General features: G+C 47.3%; 1 long non-coding RNA gene across 2 annotated transcripts in view; it reads right to left on the minus strand.

The window, feature by feature from the left end:
* Positions 1–19277, minus strand: part of LOC129047664 (uncharacterized) — an 82558-nt gene extending 63281 nt beyond the window's left edge. The window contains exons 1-2 of one of the 2 annotated variants that reach the window (XR_010140970.1): positions 19188–19277; positions 8404–8649 (exon numbers count right to left, since the gene is read on the minus strand). This is a non-coding gene — a long non-coding RNA (uncharacterized LOC129047664). Of the gene's footprint in view, positions 1–8403; positions 8678–17795; positions 18083–19187 lie in introns of those variants that run through there. The other variant, XR_008509394.2, reaches the window with a different exon arrangement.
* Between the last annotated feature and the right edge of the window lie 212 nt (positions 19278–19489).

The raw sequence follows: 19489 nt of genomic DNA on the forward strand, positions 1-19489 counted from the left end.
GAGCCTTTCCTTGAATTATATGTTCTAAAGAGTTTTGGACTCTCTACAAAACCCAAGAGTTAGGAATTGCCTGTAAGAAGCACCAGCCCTTGTTTTAAAGAGGCAATTTAAGAACAATAGCCATGCTGATGCCACACTACGCTAAGGGAGAATAATGAACCTAATAAAACTAGCGATTTTCCAATTGCTTTTGCTGCTGGAAACACTGATTACGCTAATTAAAGGGTAGAATAGTAAATACTCACTCTTTTGCATCCAATTAAGTGTTCAGGTTATTTCTCAGAAGTATTTGTGGAAAATAGCACTTCTGATAATAATGGGTCCCAAATAAACAGAGTCAAGTGTGGTGTGGTACACTTGTGAGTTTGTGTGTGTGTGTGCGCGCACATGTGTCTTTCTGGAGCTCAGTTTATGGATATCCCGCATAGCTCCACAAATTCCTATGAGACCAAATAAGAAAAATCGCAGTTTCCTAAGACTATAGTTTGGGATATCTTTGGAAAAGGTGTGTATCGAGAACACAGCATACGGAAACAATTTCGCGTTGACAATATCTGTGATTTGATACTGCAAACATCAGAAATACAACTGGTTCTTCAGAGCCACCTAAGTCCCACATAATGGAAATGTTAGCTTCTTCTAAATAATAAATTAGCCAGTCAAACTGTGTTCTACAGCATTTTAGAAGTTTCATCCTTCTAGTCGATGTCACATTTCAAGGCAAAATCAATTTATATGTAAGTTAAACAAAGTGCTGTCACTAAAAATTGAGAATTATGTCTAATGCCAATCAGAACTGGAATAAATAAGTATTAGAGGATTTGCAAGTTAAAGCAACCATAGAAATGATGTTATCAGGAAGGAAAATGTATTACCTGCAGAGGTTACAGATACGATGCTAGAACCCAGAAGAGAAAGATTCTCTGTAAATATTTCCATTAAGCTAACCAAGAGTGGCTGGGTACGGTGGCTCATGCCTGTAGTCCCAGGACTTTGGGAGGCCAAAGTGGGCGGATCACGAGGACAGGAGTTTGAGACCAGCCTGGCCAACGTGGTGAAATCCTGTCTCTAATAAAAATACAAAAAATTAGCCTGGCCTGGTGGCGTGCACCTGTAATCCCAGCTACATGGGAGGCTGAGGCAGCAGAATTTATTTAATCCGGAAGGCAGAGGTTGCAGGGAGCTAAGATCACACTATTGCACTCCACCTGAGTGACAGATCATGGCTCCGTTTTGGAAAAAAAAAAAAAAAAAAGAAAGAAAGTTAATCAGGAATGAGAATAGGATGAGTTTTTCACCCACAAAAGGAGATGAGATTCATGCATTCTTTCAACAAGCATTCCACCAATAGTGAGCACTTACTCTGAGCTAGGCCTGTTCTAGGACCCAGGAAATGGGTAACCAACCAGACATGACCCCTGATTTGGAACTCACATTTTAGAGCAGCTAAATGGACAGTAAATAAGTAAGCAAATTAAGATCATCTTAAATTGGGGGATGTTCCTTAGAGAAGCACTTCCACAAAGCTGAATCACATCGTAGACTATGACTGCCAGGCAGTATGGAAGGTAATATCCCACCTGCCTGTGGATAGCAGAGCTTCTGAGGCCTTGCAAAGTGTTTAGTACTAAGATTTCTGTCTTAGGTCATGTTTCCTAAAAGCAGAGCCTGAGGCAGGGATTGAGTGCATGTAATTCATTCAGGAAGAACCCTCAGGAGATAGGAGTAAGGAAAACAGGATATGGCAGGGAAGGAGCTAAGTGAGATGTGGTCTCAACTGGAGACGGGCTCCAGTCTGATCCGACAGGGAGCTCCAGAGGATGAACTGCACCACCATGTTATCCCAGCCTAAGGTCTTTTGTTCTCCTGTGTCAGCCAGTCCCTGGCCAAGGGCTGCAGACTCTCTCGGGGCCCCAGCAGACTGGAGGAGAAGGGGCATGGTCTGTAGTCTACTCTTGTGCACACCCACCTACCTCTTCCCCAGCTGACACTGCTGGAGGAGGAGAGGGAAGAGATGTCATCTCCTCCTATGGCAACATGTGGGATGGCAATGGCCCTTTTCCTGTTGGGTGTAATCTGCTGCCATCTCTTGCTGTCTGCAGCCTGACACAGAAGGGTGAAGCTCACCAGGTTCCACTGACAGGGGTCTTTGTCTCAAGCAGCGACCCTAGGAACACGGCTCCCTTGCACGATTCAGCCACATTTCATGACTGTCTGCAACACACCCCATGCCTCTGATGGAAGGAACCCAATGCCCCATGCTGCAGCCATTTCTGCCAGACTAGGGTCCCTGATTTCAAATTCCCTCTGCAGTCCCCAACTCTGGGGTCTGAAGACACATTTCAGATCCCTCCTTAGTACCTCCCAGGAGGCAGAAGCCAGAGGAAATTATCCTTGCCCCAATGCACTTGAGCATGTCACCTCACTGCATGCTCTTTCTCCCTCTCCAGGAAAAATCAAGCCTGTTGAATACTTACCAATGTGCCCACATGCATTTAGTCTCCACAACCACTTCATGGGGCAGCATTATCATCCCCAAGTTACAGACGAGGAAACTGAGGAGAGCATTTATATAACATGCATCTAAGTGGTGGACAAAGGATCTAACCAGGCAGTGCAGCACCAGAGCACACTTTTTTGTTCTTTAGGGAGATGGGGTCTCTCTCTGTCCCTCAAACTGGAGTGCAGTGGCCTGATCATAGCTCACTGCAGCCTTGAGCTCCCAGGCTCCAGCAATCTTCCCGCCTCAGCCTCTCGAGTAGCTGGAACTACAGGCATTCACCACCAACCCAGCTAATTTTTAAAAAACATTTTTCTAGAAATAGGGTCTGATCCCAAACTCCTGACTTCAAGCGATCCTCCTGTCTCAGCTTCCCAAAGTGCTGGGATTACAGTCGTGAGCCCCCGCGCCCAGCCCAGAGCACACTTTTTTTTTTTTTTTTGAGACGGAGTCTCACTCTGTCGCCCAGGCTGGAGTGCAGTGGCAAGATCTTGGCCCAGAGCACACTTTTAACCACCATATCATTCTGCCTCTGGGTAAGTTAGTCAAGCTCTGTAGCTGATCAGATGTCTGTAGAGAGAAGGAGACATCAGTCTCCCCTTCTTCCAAACAACCCCAAATTCTACAAGTGATTTTCTCAGATCCCTCAGCATCAGGAATGAGGATGAGTAGGGCAGCCTGTCCCCTTCCCAACAGCCCAGCAGATATCCCAAGATTACATCTCATTGGCTCTGACGAGGACATGAGCCCAAAGCTGAACCAGTTGCTGTAGCCATGGCATGCAGCATCCTCGGTCCTCTGGCTAGGCCAGAGCCACATCCCACCTCTGGATCCTCGGGTTGAGTCAATACATCTTGAACCAGGCGCGGACTGAAGCTCAAGGGGGAGTCAGAGTAATGTGACCCAGCCCAGCAGGAAGTGGGTGCTGAGCAGGCAAGCATTCATCACCCACTACACACACCAGGGAAGGCCTGTAGTGGCTTAGTCCCACCTGCAGGCAAAGAAAAGAGTGCCTGCTCCCTGCCAAAATGTGATGCCCAACACTGTATCTTAAAGCTAGCTGGCCTTGTAATCCCAGCTACCTGGGAGGCCGAGGCAGGAGAATCACTTGAATCCAGGAGGCGGAGGTTGCAGTGAGCCAAGATCATGCCATTGCACTCCAGCCTGGATGACGAGAGAGATTCTGTCTCAACAAACAAGCAAACAAACAAACAAACAAACCAAAAAAAAGCTAGCCTGCTTAATCCTCACAAAGATGCCATCTACTTTTTGGCATTCTACAGATAGAAACACTGAGACACTGGGAGATTTTAAAACTCACCACCAGCCGGGTGCGGTGTCTCACGCCTGTAATCCCAGCACTTTGAGAGGCTGAGGCAGGAGAATTACTTGAACCCAGGAGTTCAGGACCAGCCTGGGCAAATTAGCAAGACCTCATCTCTACAAATATTAAACAACAACAAAAAAAAATAGGGCTAGGCGCCGTGGCTCACACATGTAATCTCAGCACTTTGGGAGGCCAGGGCAGGTGGATCACTTCAGCTCAGGGGTTTGAAACCAGCCTGGCCAACATGACAAAACTCTATCTCCACTAAAAATACAAAACTTAGCTGGGCACAGTGGCACGTGTCTATAATCCCAGCTACTTGGGAGGCTGAGGCATGAGAATTGCTTGAACCCAGGAGTCAGAGGTTGCAGTGAGCTGAGATCGTGCCACTGCACTCCAGCCTAGGCGACAGAGTGAGACCGTGTCTCCAAAAAAAAAAAAAAAAAAAAGGTATGGTGGCACATGCCTGTGGCCCCAGCTACTCAAGGGGCTGAGGTGGGAGGATCGCTTAAGCCCAGTAGTTCAAGGGTGCAATGAGCTATGATTGTACCAATGCACCACTATATACATGTATATATATGTGTGTATATATATGTGTGTATATATAAACGTGTGTATATGTGTATACATATATGTGTATATATATGTGTATACATATATGTGTGTATATATATATGTTTTTATATATATAAAAAACACACATGCACAGATTCACCACCAACAACTCAGAAATTACTGTCTCCCTCTATTCTAAGGAATTATTTTTCATTTGCCATCTCTGAAGTTGGAATACACCTTACAATCACTGGAACGTCACAGTCTCGTTGGCAGCATTTTTCTGCTTAGTAGCCCATAAAATAATAGCACATCTTGTAACTAACAGTGTTGTAGATGCTATGAGATCCTGGGGAAGCCCAGGATCCTAGCTCCACCCTGTCTGACTCCAAAGACCACATATTTTTTATGCCTTTGGACTGGGGCACAGATGTCGACAACTCGAGCTTTGCTGATTGTGAGAAAGGTATGAGAAATGGCCCTGATGGAATTTTCTTCTTGTACTTGCAGGGGAACAAAGCGGCATCATTCCACTATTCCAGGGGAGGTGCTAAATACGAGGGTGAGACTGTCAAGCGGTCCCTGGTGGAGTCCTACACTCACCCAAACAGCAATGAGACAGAGAGGAAGGAGAACATCGATACTGTCGTGAACTTGTTCACAAAGGAAGACTTTGACTTTGTGACGCTGTACTACAGACAGCCAGATAACGTGGGACATCGATTTGTGCCAGAGGCAGAGAACAGGAAGTTGATGATTCAGCAAATCAACAGGACCATCGGGTATCTGGTGGGAGCCACTGAGAAGCACAGCCTGCAGAGCACCTCAGCGTCATCATCACATGACACCATGGGATGACCGCCGTGAAGAAGAGACCCAATGTCAACAAGATCCCCTTGTCCAAATACATCAAGTTCAGGGACTTGGTCAAGTTTGATATTGTGGGCTACGGTGGCTTTGGGATGCCCCTGCCCAAACTGGGGCAAGAGGAAGGACTTTACCAGTCAATGAAGAATGTGTACCCTCACCTCCACGTCTACAAGAAGGAGAAGTTTTCAGAACACTTCCATCTCTCTATTGGTTCTGCCAATCGTGATGTATGCCAACTCTGGTTACAGTATCAATGGGGTAAGATCATTCTAAGATGAATAAAGTCACCTTGGATCTAGGAGACAACCATTAGGGAAGGGTGGTTCTGCAAAAATCAAACATAAGTGCACAGCCGGGCACGGTGGCTCACGCCTATAATCCCAGTACTTTGGGAGGCCGAGGCAGGTGTATCACCTGAGGTCAGGAGTTTGAGACCAGCCTGGCCAACATGGTGAAACCCCATCTCTACTAAAAATACAAAAAATTAGCCGGGCCTGGTGGCGCGCATCTGTAGTTCCAGCTACTCTGGAGGCTGAGGCAGGAGAATCGCTTGAATCTGGGAGGCAGAGGTTGCAGTGAGCCAAGACCATGCTACTGCACTCCAGTCCGGGCAACAGAATGAGACCCTGTCTCAAAAAAAAACATAATATAATATAATATAATATGATAAAACAAAACAAAACAAAACAAAATAAAATAAGTGCACACACTACGAGTTGTAGCCCACAGGGTCCTAAATGTTCCCCACCCCCCGCCCAAGCAATGCTGCCCCAAATTACCGTTATACAAGATTAATGACCAATTCAACTTGACAAGGCTGATTTAAAAATAAAAATAAGGGCTGACCATGGTGATTCATGCCTGTAATCTCAGTGTTTTGGGAGGCCAAGACAGGAGGATTGCTTAAGGCCAGGAGTTCAAGACCAGCCCGGGCAACATAGGGAGACCCTATCTCTACAAAAAACAAACAAATAAATAAATAGCAAGACACGGCGATATATGCCTGTAGTCCCAGCTACACAGGAGGCTGAGGTGGCAGGATTTCTTGAGCCCAGGAGGTCAAGGCTGCAGTAAGCTATGATTGCAACACTGAACTACAGCTTGAGCAACAGAGCAAGACCCCATCTCTAAAAAATAAATAAACAAATAATAAAAAATAAACACCAACTTCATTATTCAAAATTGTGCATAGCACTTCACTAAACATTGAATAGCAGTTCTTTCATTTTTGCCTTCCCAACAACCCTATAAAATAGATGCTCTTAGTTCCACCATTTTAAAGAAGAAATCAAAACCTAGAGAGAAGTGACTTGAGATTAAAAATGTAAGGTTGGGCTGGGTGCAGTGACTCACACCTGTAATCCTAGCACTTTAGAAGGTTAAGGTAGGGTAGATTGCTTCAGCCCAGGAGTTTGAGACCAGCCTAGGCAACACAGTGAAACACCATCTCTACAAAAAATGCAAAAAAAAAAAAATGAAGCTGGGCATAGTGGCACGTGCCTGTGGTCCCAGCAACTCAGGAGGCTGAAGTGGGAGAATTGCTTGAGCCCCGGGGGTGCTGAGGCTGCTATGAGCCATGATCACGTCACTGTAAGACAGGAGGCAGGGCTTGACTCCGCAGGCAGGGCTTGGACACCAGACCAAATTGACGACTAGCTAAAACAGGGCTGGGGCAGAAGAAGCTTTCCATCAGAGATGCCCACCAGTGTGCCATGTGAGTTTACTATTGCCATGGCAACACCCGGGGGTTACTGCCCCTTTCCATGACAATGACCCAATGACTCAAAAGTTACTACCCATTTTCTAGAAATTCCTGCATAAACTGCCCTTTCATCTGCATGCAATTAAAAGTGGGTATAAATGTGATTGCAAACTCTCTGCCGCTACTCTCTGCCTCCAGGGTAGCCCTGCCCTACAGGAGCAGTCAGAGGGCTATAACGCTGCCTCTTCAATAAAGCTGTTTTCTTCTACACCTCCGGCTTGCCCTTGAATTCTTTCCAAGACAAAGGCAAGAACTCTCACGTGCTATTGAGAGGTGACAGCATGCTGGCAGCCCTGGAGCTCACTCTCGGCACCTCCTCTGCCTGGGCTCCCACTTTGGCAGCACTTGAGGAGCCCTTCAGCCCACTGCTGTACTGTGGGAGCCCCTTCCTGGGGCTCTCCCTCAGAGGGAGAGGCGTGAGCGTGAACAAGGGCTGGGCACGGCGCTTTCGGGCCAGTGCAAGTTCCGGGTGGGCATGGGCTTGGTGGGCCCCACACTCAGAGAGGCCAGCTGGCCCCGCCGGCCCTGCGCAGTGACGGGCTTAGCACATGGACCAGCAGCTGCTGTGCTCGATTTCTCACCGGGCCTTAGCTGCCTCCCCACAGGGCAGAGCTCAGGACCTGCAGCTTGCCATGCCTGAACCTCACCTCCAACCACCGTGGGATCCTGCGCGGCCCGAGCCTCCCCGATGAGCACCGCCCCCTGCTCCACAGTGCCCAGTCCCATCGACCACCCAAGGGCTGAGGAGTGCCCTACACAGCAGCACGTGGCACGGGACTGGCAGGCAGCTCCATCTGCCGCCCTGGTGCAGGATCCACTGGGTGAAGCCAGCTGGGCTCCTGAGTCTGGTGGGGACTTGGAGAACCTTTATGTCTAGCTAAGGAATTTGAAATACACCAATCGGCACTCTGTACCTAGCTCAAGATTTGTAAACACACCAACCAGCACCCTGTGTCTAGCTCAGGGTTTGTGAATGCACCAATGGACACTCTGTATCTAGCTAATCTAGTAGGGACTTGGAGAACTTTTGTGTTTAGCTCACGGATTGTAAATGCACCAATCAGCACCCTGTCAAAACGGACCAATCAGCTCTCTGTAAAACAGACCAATCAGCAGGATGTGGGTGGGGCCAGATAAGAGAATAAAAGCAGGCTGCCCCAGCCATCAGTGGCAACCCGCTGGGTCCCTTTCCACACTGTGGAGGCTTTGTTCTTTTGCTCTTTGCAATAAGTCTTACTGTTGCTGACTCTTTGGGTCCACACTGCCTTTATGAGCTATAACACTCACCTTGAAGGTCTGCAGCTTCACTCCTGAAGCCAGCGAGACTATGATCCCACCGGGAGAAGCAAACAACTCCAGACGCGCCACCTTAAGAGCTGTAACACTCACCTTGAAGGTCTGCAGCTTCTCTCATGAAGCCAGCGAGACCATGAACCCATCAGAAGGAAGAAACTCTGAACACATCCGAGCATCAGAAGGAAGAAACTCCGGACATGCCGCCTTCAAGAACTGTGACGCTCACCGCGAGGGTCTGCAGCTTCATTCTTGAAGTCAGTGAGACCAAGAACCCACCAGTTCCGGACACACTATGCTCCACTTCAGGGCTCCCCTGCCCTGCATCAACTGCACTCTGGCCTGGGTGGCAGAGAGAGAGAGAACCTATCTTAAAAAAACAAAGAAATGTAAAGTTAAGTGCTGCCCCCAAGCCTGCATGGCCAATCATTATACAGAGTACACAAAGATCACCAAAAAATTCACCACAAAGGCCCCCCGCCACTGGTTGTCATTTGCCCATATCAAAAAATATGCAAGCCTGTTCATACAAAGACACACACAGATGCTCGTAGCAAAATTATTCATGATTGTCAAAAGGTGGCAACAACACAAATACCTATCAACAACAGATGAATGGGCAAACAAGTACAGTCTACCCGTGTGTTGGAACATTAATCAGCCAAAATATGGAATGAAGGGCTGATTCATGCTACAACCTGGATACACCTTGAAACCATTAGGCTAAGTGAGAGAAGCCAGACAAATATTAGATGATTATATATATATATATATATATATATATATATATATATATGCCCAGAATATGAAAATCCAAAGAAACAAAGTAGATTAATGGTTACCAGGAGCCGAGGTGGGGATAGTCAGGGGAAAATAAGGGGTGACTACTAATGGATACAGGGTTTCTTCTGGGGTAATTAAAATTTCTAAAATTGATGGTGGTGATGGCTGCACAACTCTGTGAATATATTAAAAACCACTGAATTATACACTTTATTTATTTAGAGACAGGGTTTGGCTCTGTTGCCGAGGCTGGAGTGCAGTGGTGCAATCTCAACTCACTGCACCCTCCACTTCCCGGGCTCAAAGCATCCTCTCACTTCAGCCTCCTGAGTAGCTGGGACTACAGACACACACCACCATGCCCCGCTAATTTTTTTTGTATTTTTGGTCGTGGCAGGGTTTTGCCATGTTGCTCGGGCTGGTCTCAAACTCTTGGGTTCAAGCGATCCTCCCACATCAGCCTCCCAAAATGCTGGGATTACAAGTGTGAGCCACCATGCCTGGCCAAATTGAACATTTTAAATGGGTAAATTGTATTGTATTTGAATTATCTTTCAGTAAAGCTGTTATTAAAAATCAGCTTTAAGGGCCAGGCATAAGGGCCATGCCTGTAATCCCAGCACTTTGAGAGGCCAAGGCAGGAGGATAACTTGAGCCCAGGAGTTCAAGACCAGTCTAGACAACATGGCAAAACCTGGTCTCTACAAAAAATTTAAAATTTAGTCTTGGCGTGGTGGCTCACGCCTGTAATCTCAGCACTTTGGGAGGCCGAGGTAGGTGGATCACTTGAGGTCAGGAGTTCAAGACCAGTCTGGCCAACAAGATGAATCCCTGTCGCTACAAAAAATATTTTTTAAAAATTAGCCAGGCATGGTGGTGGGTGCCGAGGCTGAGGCAGGAGAATCGCTTGAACCCGAGAGGTGGAGGTTCAGTGAGCTGAGATTACGCCACTGCACTCCAACCTGCTGGGCGACAGAGTGAAACTCCATTTCAAAAAAAAAAAAAAATTAAAAATTAAAAATTAGCCAGCAGTTGTGGCTCGTGTTTGTAGTCCCAGCTACTCAGGAGGCAAAAGTGGGAGGATTGCTTGAGCCCAGGAGGTTGAGGCTGCAGTGAGCCAAGATTGTATCACTGCACTCTGGCCTCAGCAACAGAACAAGACCCTGTTTCACAATTTTAAAAACAATTTAAAAACAAGCCTAAAGAAAACACAAAAACCAATGCTAACTGTGAGACATAAATGAGGTGGTCTATTTTTTGTTAACTACCAACTAAAAATTCATGGCAGAAACAAAGTTTAAATAATGCTAAAGCCGGGCGCCGTGGCTCACTCCAGTAACCCAACACTTTGGGAGGCTGAGGCGGGTGGATCACCTGAGGTCAGGAGTTTGAGACCAGCCCGGTCAACACGGTGAAACCCCGTCTCTACTAAAAATACAAAAATTAGCAGGGCATGGTAGGGGGTGCCTATAATCCCAGCTACTTGAGAGGCTGAGGTAGGAGAATCGCTTGAACCCCGGGGGGACGGAGGTTGCAGTGAGCCAAGATCACACCATTGCACTGCAGCCTGGGTGACAGAGCGAAAATCAGTCTCAAAAAATAAATAAATAATTAAATAAATGATGTTATAAACCTCATGTGAGGGAAGACTGCCCCAGGTACAGCTTGAAGAAGCTTGCTTTGAATAGGAGCCAAATGTGATAATTATGTTTGCAACTTGCTTCATGTTAGCTTGTTGCAACTCCAGAGTATAACAGGTATTAGAAAACTCATGGGGTTACTGTTTAATGTTGGTGGAAATATTCACATTAAAATACAACAGTTTATCATCTAAGGTATATTTTATGCCTCAAGTGGCCCGGAACACTGTGATTACTGCACACCAATCCCACGCCCATAGCTAAGGCCCTGCCAAGGAGAAATTCCACAGTCACCTGACCTATTTGTAAACCTGGTTTATGACGTTTTGTAACAGGATATCTTGACAGTAGCATGAGGACATTTAATGAGACAAGAACATTCCGCACTGACCAACCAGATAGTTTGAGGGAAGAGGATGCTGTGCTCAGTTTAATCTTCTGCTGAGCCAACCATTAGGCATAAAATCCTTTGGGTCAATGCCTCTCACTGAATCCACTTCTCAGATTTCTGTCCACCTGCCTGCTTTGCAGTGCAGAGTAAAGTGGGCCTTCCTTGACTCTCTTCAGGGACCAATGTGCTTGAGGCCATCATGAGGACATTCATTCTTTTTTTTTTTTTTTTTTTTAACTTTTTGAGAGAGTCTCGCTCTGTCGCCCAGGCTGGAATGCAGTGGTGTGATCTCAGCTCCCCACTGCAACCTCTGCCTCCCAGGTTCAAGTGATCCACCTGCCTCGGCCTCCCAAAGTGCTGCTATTACAGGTGTGAGCCAACGTGCCTGGCCGAGGGCTTTCATTCTTGATGGACTGCTCCATAGCCTCAGAGACAGTCAGACTGGTTTCTTCAACCAGAGCCGAGCAGACAGGAAATTTCTGTATACACCAGGCCAAATATTAGATCAACTCTTCAATGTACAGAAAGCATCACATTTCTTATATGCTAGAATATCTGTTGGTCTAAAATATAAATAAACAGTATTGTAGCCAGCCACAGTGGCTCAGGCCTATAATTCCAGAGCTTTGTGGGGCTGAGCAGAAGGTTCACTTGAGGTCATGTGTTTGAGACCAGCCTGGGCAACACAGCGAGATCTCCCCCTCCCACTGGCACCTGCCATCTCTACAAAAATTAAAATAATTAGCTGGACATAGTAGTGTGGGCCTGTAGTCACAGCTACTTGGGAAGCTGATGTGGGTGGATTGCTCGAGCCCAGGAATTTGAGGCTGCAGTGGGCTATGACTGCATCACTGTACTCCAGCTAGATTTCGTCTCAAAAAAAAAAAAAAAAAAAAGTGTTGCAATTGACATTACTTTATCATTTGAAAAGAGGGACAGACAAGAAAGGTATTTGGCATTTACCAAGCAATTACCCAGAATCCTCATCCCAACCTACATCCACCCTTCCCCTAAAAATGTATGCATATGTTTTTACACCATAAAAAATACATCTATTTGGCTCTGGAACCAGAAAGCTTGGGTTCAGTGACCTGATCTAGTATTTGCTCCTGTTGACTCAGTGCAGATAAGCTCTGTAACTCAGTTTCCCCAGCTGTAAAATGGGGAATGGCGCCTTTACTGGGCTGCCATGAAGGTAAAGGAGGTAACATATATTTATGAAGCATTCAGAAGAATTCATGATACATAGTAAGCTCTATATATTTCAGCTTATTATTACTGTCAGAACGATTATCATCATCTTGCTGTTTCCAATGGCTACGCTTTCTACATTTTCTTTCTTAAAGACTTTTAAATCCTGGTATTCTCTCCACCACCACAGAGAGCAGTGTCCTTGTAGTTTAAATTCTCAAAGACTTCATGGATCCAACAAGCATGACATTAACTAAAGGACAGTTTTCTTTCAGGGGATTGGAAGGTAAAATGTCTTTTTTATTGTTATTATTTTTCAGAGAATTATAGTGTGTTTCAACAAAGGCAGCCATGGCTTTGATAACGTCCTCATGGATATGAAGACCATATTCAGAGCTTTCGGGCCAGATTTCAAGAGGAATCACCTGGCCGAGGCTTTTAACAGCATCCACATCTACCCATTCATGTGTAAGCTCCTGGGAGTCACCCACAAACCCACAACGGCTCCCTGGCAGTCACCCAGGAAATGCTCATGAACTCTTATGACCAGCAGCCAGGTGAGATACAAAAGCAGTTGCCAGAAAACTGTCAGCATAGTCTGCTCTGTCCTGAGATAGAAAAGAATCAAAAAGTGGTCTCATGGTGGGGAGGAGAGAATTCAAGCAGAACAATCCTGTTTCCCAGCAGCTTTGGAGCCCCAGGAACAAGATGCCAACAGCTCCAAAGAGATAGCACGGGAGGTAGGGAATCCCTCGACCTGCTGGTAACATTTTACATAGTGCCTTTTAGGCAAAGGGAAGGCACCCTATAGAGAAAGTCGGGCTGTAATCCTTCCAGTCCTCAGGAAATCACTGTGTACAGTCTGCCCCCAAGATGTCCCTTCCAGATACAGAAATCATCCCTCCTTCAATAGCACAGAAAGCTGTTCATAGGGGAGGAGCAAAACCCTGCTGTTCACTCGATGCTGAAAAAAGGAGAGGGGAGAGTCTGAAATGAGACTGCAAATTCTCAAGTCTTGAAACCCCTTCAATCTGGGTGATACAAAGGAAGAATAAAATCATCTCCGAATTTGCTGTTGCCTTCTTTTGTGGGTTGTTTACAAACACTGGCTATCTTTCCTTTTGCCAGGAGAGACTTGGATACTGTCCAGTGATCTAACGAGCGCTTAAAGCAATTACATGTAAGGAGTAATGGGCTGGGCACAGTGCCTCCTACTTGTAATCCCAGGACTTTGGGAGGCCGAGGTAGGAGGATCACTTGGGGCCAGGAGCTTGAGACCAGCCTGGGCAACATAATGAGACTCTGTCTCTACAATAAATTAGCTGGGTGTGGTGTCACATGCCTGTAGTCCCAGCTACTGGGGAGGCTGAGGTGGGAGGATGGCCGGAACCCAGGGGTTGGAGGCTGAAGTGAGCTGTGATTGTGTTACAGCACTCCAATTCTTGCATAAAAAAAAAAAAAAAAGGAAAAGAGAGGCAGGTAGGGGTGATATACATCCTTTCTCTTCTTGTAAGCCACTGCCCATGATCTCCTTGTGAACATAGAGGAAGCAGTCCCTTTTGTAGATAACTAAATAATGAATGACCAATTCACGCAATTATGGAGGATTTGTCTTCCTTTTAAGTTTTGGAGTTTTGCTACAACTATTTTGTAGCCCCTCCCTTGTCCCACATCCCACTGGGAGCCTGGGATAAGATGCATCTGACTGTCAGTTACTGATAAGCAGGACATCCCACAAACAGATTTTCAGCGAATTGGCTTTCAGCAAATTGATCATTTGGCAAAGTGGTCATTAGGCAAATGGATCATTTGGCGAAGAGATCATTTAGTAAATCGGCTTTCAATGACTTGCCCTATGAGATTTCTCTAGAATGAGCATTTTCTTGGGTTAAATGTACATTTCATTTCCATAATTAATACTCACTAGCGGCTAGATGGGAAACTTCCCAGGGAACCAGGAGCAGCCAGAACAGCCTCCTAATAATCAGACAATTAAAAATCCTGTTTCTTAACAGGAGCGGAGGTACAGAGGGCATCTGCTCTACAAGGCGCAGTGATCATGCTCAGCATTGTCACAGGAGCTCTTGCGGTTCTGTTTGTTGCTAGTGTGACATACACAACCATTCGTCGGAGAAAGGACTGAGTCTCCTCAGTGGTCTTTGGGTCTCCTGTAGTTGATCATCATATGTCGTGACAACCCATGACAACTCCTTGCCACATGCCACAGGAGGTCCAGCACTCCAAGAACCCAGCAGCCAGGGCCGGCTTCATGGGCTAGCAACCTGGACAGTCCCACAGGGACACAGAAGAGTCCCCGCTGTGGTTTCATAATCTGCCATCACCATCTTGAAATTCCTTATTTTTTAACAAGGTGGGCCAGGGATAGTGGCTCATACCTGTAATCCTAGCGCTTTGGGAGGCCAAGGCAGGAAGATGGCTTGAGCCCAAGGAGTTTGAGACCAGCCTGGGAAACATAGCAAGACCCCATCTCTACAGAAAATGCAAAAATTAGCCAAGCATGTAGTCCCAGCTACTTGGAGGCTGGGATGGGAAAATTACCTGAACCCAGGGAGGTCAAGGCTGCAGGAGCTGAGATTGTACCACTGCACTCCAGCCTGGATGACACGGTGGGATCTTGTCTAAAAAAATAACCACAAAGCTGGGCGTGGTGGCTCATGCCTGTACTCCCAGCACTTTGGGAGCCTGAGACGGGCCGATCACTTGAGGTCAGGATTTTGAGACCAGCCCAGCCAACATGGTGAACCTGGGAGGAGGAGGTTGCAGAGAGACGAGGTCGCGCTGTTGCACTCCAGCCTGGGGCACAAGAGTGAAACTCCGTCTCCAAAAAAAAAACAACCACAACAACAACGAGGGCCCCACATGTGGCTGAAAACAACAGAAATGTATTGTCACACAGGCCTGGATGTTAGAAGCCCAAAATCAAGGTGTCAGCCGGCCTTCGCGTCCTCTGAAACATGTGAGAGAGAATCCTTCCTGCCTCTTCTGGCTTCTGGTGGCCGCTGACAATGCTTGGTGTTCCTTGTAGATGCATCGCTCCAATCTCTCCTCCCTCATCACATAGCTGCCTTCTCCCTGTGTCTCTGTCCTCACCTGACATTCTCCTCTTTTATTTATTTGAGATGGAGTTTCCCTCTGTCACCCACGCTGAAGTGCAGTGGCACAATCTTGGCTCACTGCAACCTCTGCTTCCAAGGTTCCGGTGATTCTCCCACCTCAGCCTCCTGAGTAGCTGGGATTACAGGCACCAGCCACCACGCAGTGCTAATTTTGTATTTTTAGATGAGATGGAGTTTCACCATTTTGGCCAGGCTGGTCTCGAACTCCCGACCTCAAGTGATCCGCCCACCTCACCCTCCCAAAGTGTGCTGAGATTACAGGCATGATCCACCATGCCCGGCCCTTATTCTCTTCTTTTATAAGGACACCAGTCATTGCATCTGCCCCCTCACCAGCAGCCCCCAATCCAGTATGACTCATTGTTACTTGGTTACATCTACAAATACCCTATGTCCAAATAAGGTCTCATTCCTAGATACGGAGGATTAAGATTTCCAATTTTTTCCCTGACTCAATTTTTTTTGAGTCAGGGCCTCACCCTGTCACCCAGGCTGGAGTACACTTATGTGATTATAGCTCACTGCAGCCTCAAACTCCTGGGCTCAAGGGATCCCCTGACCTCAGCTTTCCAAGTGGCTGAGATTACAGGCACACATCACCATGCCTAACTAATTATTATTCTTATTTTGTACAGATTAGGTCTCACTCTGTTGACCAGGCTGGTCTCCTGACCTCAAGTGATCGTCTTGCCTTGGCCTCCCAAAGCACTGGGATTACAGGCGTTATCCCGTGCCTGGTCCTCTTTCTACATCTCAATCATTGTATCATTAGCCTGAGCTGCCCATATTCCTTATTCTGCCCATCCCTGACCAATCTCCTCCTTTAACATAACTTCCATCTCGATATCATGGGGCCTGCTGGGAACTGCAAACAGCCTAAGGAAAGTGGAAACTTTACTTAACCTTAAACCCTATTACAAAGTCCATATTGAACGTAATTTATATATGAACTATAAAATTTTCTGTAAGCTGAAACATGACCTATAAAGTCTCTACACCCTGAAACAACGTTTTAGAAAGAAATCAATTGGTCCTTTTCTGCACAAACCATTAACCATAGGAGAGATAAAGGAAAAACCTCAATGTACTGATTGAACTTCCATGCCCATAGCTTAACTTCTAAAAGGCAATGATTCCATACTGTTAAACTGCCTTAGATTGTTATTGCTGTTATTAAAGAGACCCTCAAAGCCAGAAGTTGAATCTTGACGTGAATTCTTGCACGTACACACACACACTCTTGCAACTGAAACCACTCACATTGTCCTAATGCTGCGCCCCATAGCAACACCACCTGGAATTTTACGTTTGGTTTTAAGCATCAGTCCTAATCTTCACTTGCATCCGAACACACCGCACCTGTGACAGCCACGTGACATTAAAAAAATCCCTTCCATGAGGCCGGGCATGGTGGCTCACGCCTGTAATCCCAGCCCTTTGGGAGGCCAAGGCAGGTGGATCATGATGTCAAGAGATTGAGACAATCCTGGCCAACATGGTGAAACTCTGTCTCTACTGAAAATACAAAAATTAGCTGGGCATGGTGATGCGTGTCTATAGTCCCAGCTACTTGGGAGGCTGAGGCAGGAGAATTGCTTGAGCCCAGGAGGCAGAGGTTGCAGTGAGCAGAGATCGTGCCACTGCACTCCAGCCTGGCAACGGAGGGAGACTGTCTGAAACAAAAAAATCCCTTCAGTGCCTTGATCCTTCCAGATTCAGATCCAAGAAAGATGACATTTGTCCCTCACCAGAGCCCGCGCACCAAGATAAAGATTTCTTCTGGCTGGGCGCAGTGGCTCACGCCTGTAATCCCAGCACTTTGGGAGGCAGAGGCGGCGGATCACCTGAGGTCAGGAATTTGAGACCAGCCTGGCCAACGTGTTCAAACCCTGTCTCTGCTAAGAATACAAAAATGGCCCGGCATGGCGGCTCACGCCTGTAATCCCAGCTACTTGGGAGGCTGAGGCAGGAGAATCGCTTGAACCCGGGAGCTGGAGGTTGCAGTGAGCTGAGATCGCGCCATTGCACTCCAGCCTGGGGAACAAGAGAGCAAAACTCCATCTCCAAAGAAAAACAAAAAAACAAAAAAAAAAAGAAAAAGAAAAAAAGATTTCTTCTGTGTGCATGGCTCAGCTCTGTGGTCCGCTAGGGTCCTTCCTCAATTCGCTTCCAATGTATGGACTCAGGAAAGACTGAGCCAACCTAGATTTATTAATATTTTAGTATAACATAATACAGTGTTACTTACTATAGCATTGACCGTGTATGCCCTTTTGCTGCTTGAAGGAAAGGCAATTAATAGCTATTATGTGAGTTAATAAAATAAGCCCAGGATTTATAACTAACCTGTTCCCATTGGTTTTCCTTGTCTCCTGCAGGCAGAGAGCTGATCAAAACAGCAAAAGCAAAGCCCCTGGCCCAGTTCTGAAGCCAACCTTCCTTAATCACCCAGACCCATCCCTGGTTAGGACTTGCTGTGGATTCTCAGGCGACTCCATCTCAGGATACAGGGACTGAGAGGATGTATGCAACATCTCAGACCCAGAAACCGTTGATTCTGTCTAAAAACACAGCAAGAACCACACCCCACCATCTTGATTTAAATGAAAGTGTTTGGGGGAATAAAAGATGAACCTTTTTTTTTTTTCTTTGTCAGATCTTGCACTCATTTGGTTCTGCGGGGGAACAACAGCTATGAGAGAACAAGTGTATTCAATTAGAATTAATTCCTCTCTCTTATTCTCATAGCTGAGCAGGGCTCAAGTGCCTCTCATCTGAAAGAGGTAATAAGATTTAATCTGTCTCCTTATCTACCTTCTGCAAGTATACTTAACAAATTAGCTCTCTGGACTCCTCCAAATGGAGTTTTATGAGGGGTTTGCTGAGGTAAACGTTTTAGACTTTGAACACAGTTCAGTATTTCAGGAGCAGTACTGAAATTTGAACTGTGTTGGTAACTGCCTTGCCTTTCAACTCAAGACACAATAACTTTGAACTAAAATAATTATTTTTTGTTGTTGTTTTCCACTCTGTCCCCACGTCTGTATCACCACCACCCCCATCCCACCCTGCGGGAGCTAACTCCTACTTCCTGTCCCTGCAAGATCAAAACTCCTTCTGGAAGCCCCGCTAGCTCTGTGTGCCCGCCTTCCTGGAAGATATCGTACTTTTATATTTATTTGTGTGATAATTACTTCAATGTCCACTTCTCCCACGAGCCTCTGAGCCCTTGGAGGGCCGGGACCACACCTAGTTTTTCTCATTGTTACAACTCCCTTGCCAGGCACATCGTAGGTGCTTAATAAATATTTAGTGAACGAATGGCTTGTTGGGTAACAGTCCAAAGCCTGGGGAACAGGGGGAAAACTCCCTCCTGTCGGGCCCCAGAGGGGTGGCGCTGATGGAGAGGAGGCTAGGATAAGGCCTCCTGGACCGAAGCGCGCACCTGTAAGGCCCCTGCCAAAAAGACCTTCCTGAAGGCGCAGGAACTGCGAGAGTGCCTATGGTGGCCCAAGGACTGACCCGACGATCCCAGAGACTCTCGCCCTAACCGGCCCCGCCTCCCGGGCCGCAAACCCGGACTCCACTCGCCCGAAGCTCCGGATCCTGGGTCCCGCCCCTGGCCCCGCCTCGGCCGACCGTGGCCCCGCTCCTGGGCCTGCCTCAAACCCTCCCCAGGTAACGCCCCCCGAACTTGAGCCACACTCCGACCCCCTCCTCAAGCTCCTCTTCCAACACCTGGGACTCCTCGCTCTGTCTCGGTCCCGCCCCAAGCCCAGCTCCTTCTGGGCTCCTGAGACCAGCGCCGACCCTCCTCCCAGGCCCTGGGTCCCTCCCCACACCGGGCCCTCCCTCAGCTCCGCCTCCCAGGGCCCGAGCAGCGCCTGGCCACGCCCCAGGGTCCGCCTTCTGAGCGCAGCCTGCTGCCCGGACTCGGTCCCGCCTCCCCGACAATAGGCCCCTCCCCACGTCGGCCCGTCCCTAACCTCCGCCTCCCAGAATCCGAGCAGCGCCCGGTCATGTGCTACGACACAGTCAAG

Source organism: Pongo abelii, chromosome 7, assembly GCF_028885655.2.
Source record: "Pongo abelii isolate AG06213 chromosome 7, NHGRI_mPonAbe1-v2.0_pri, whole genome shotgun sequence".
NCBI classification, from domain to species: domain Eukaryota; kingdom Metazoa; phylum Chordata; class Mammalia; order Primates; family Hominidae; genus Pongo; species Pongo abelii.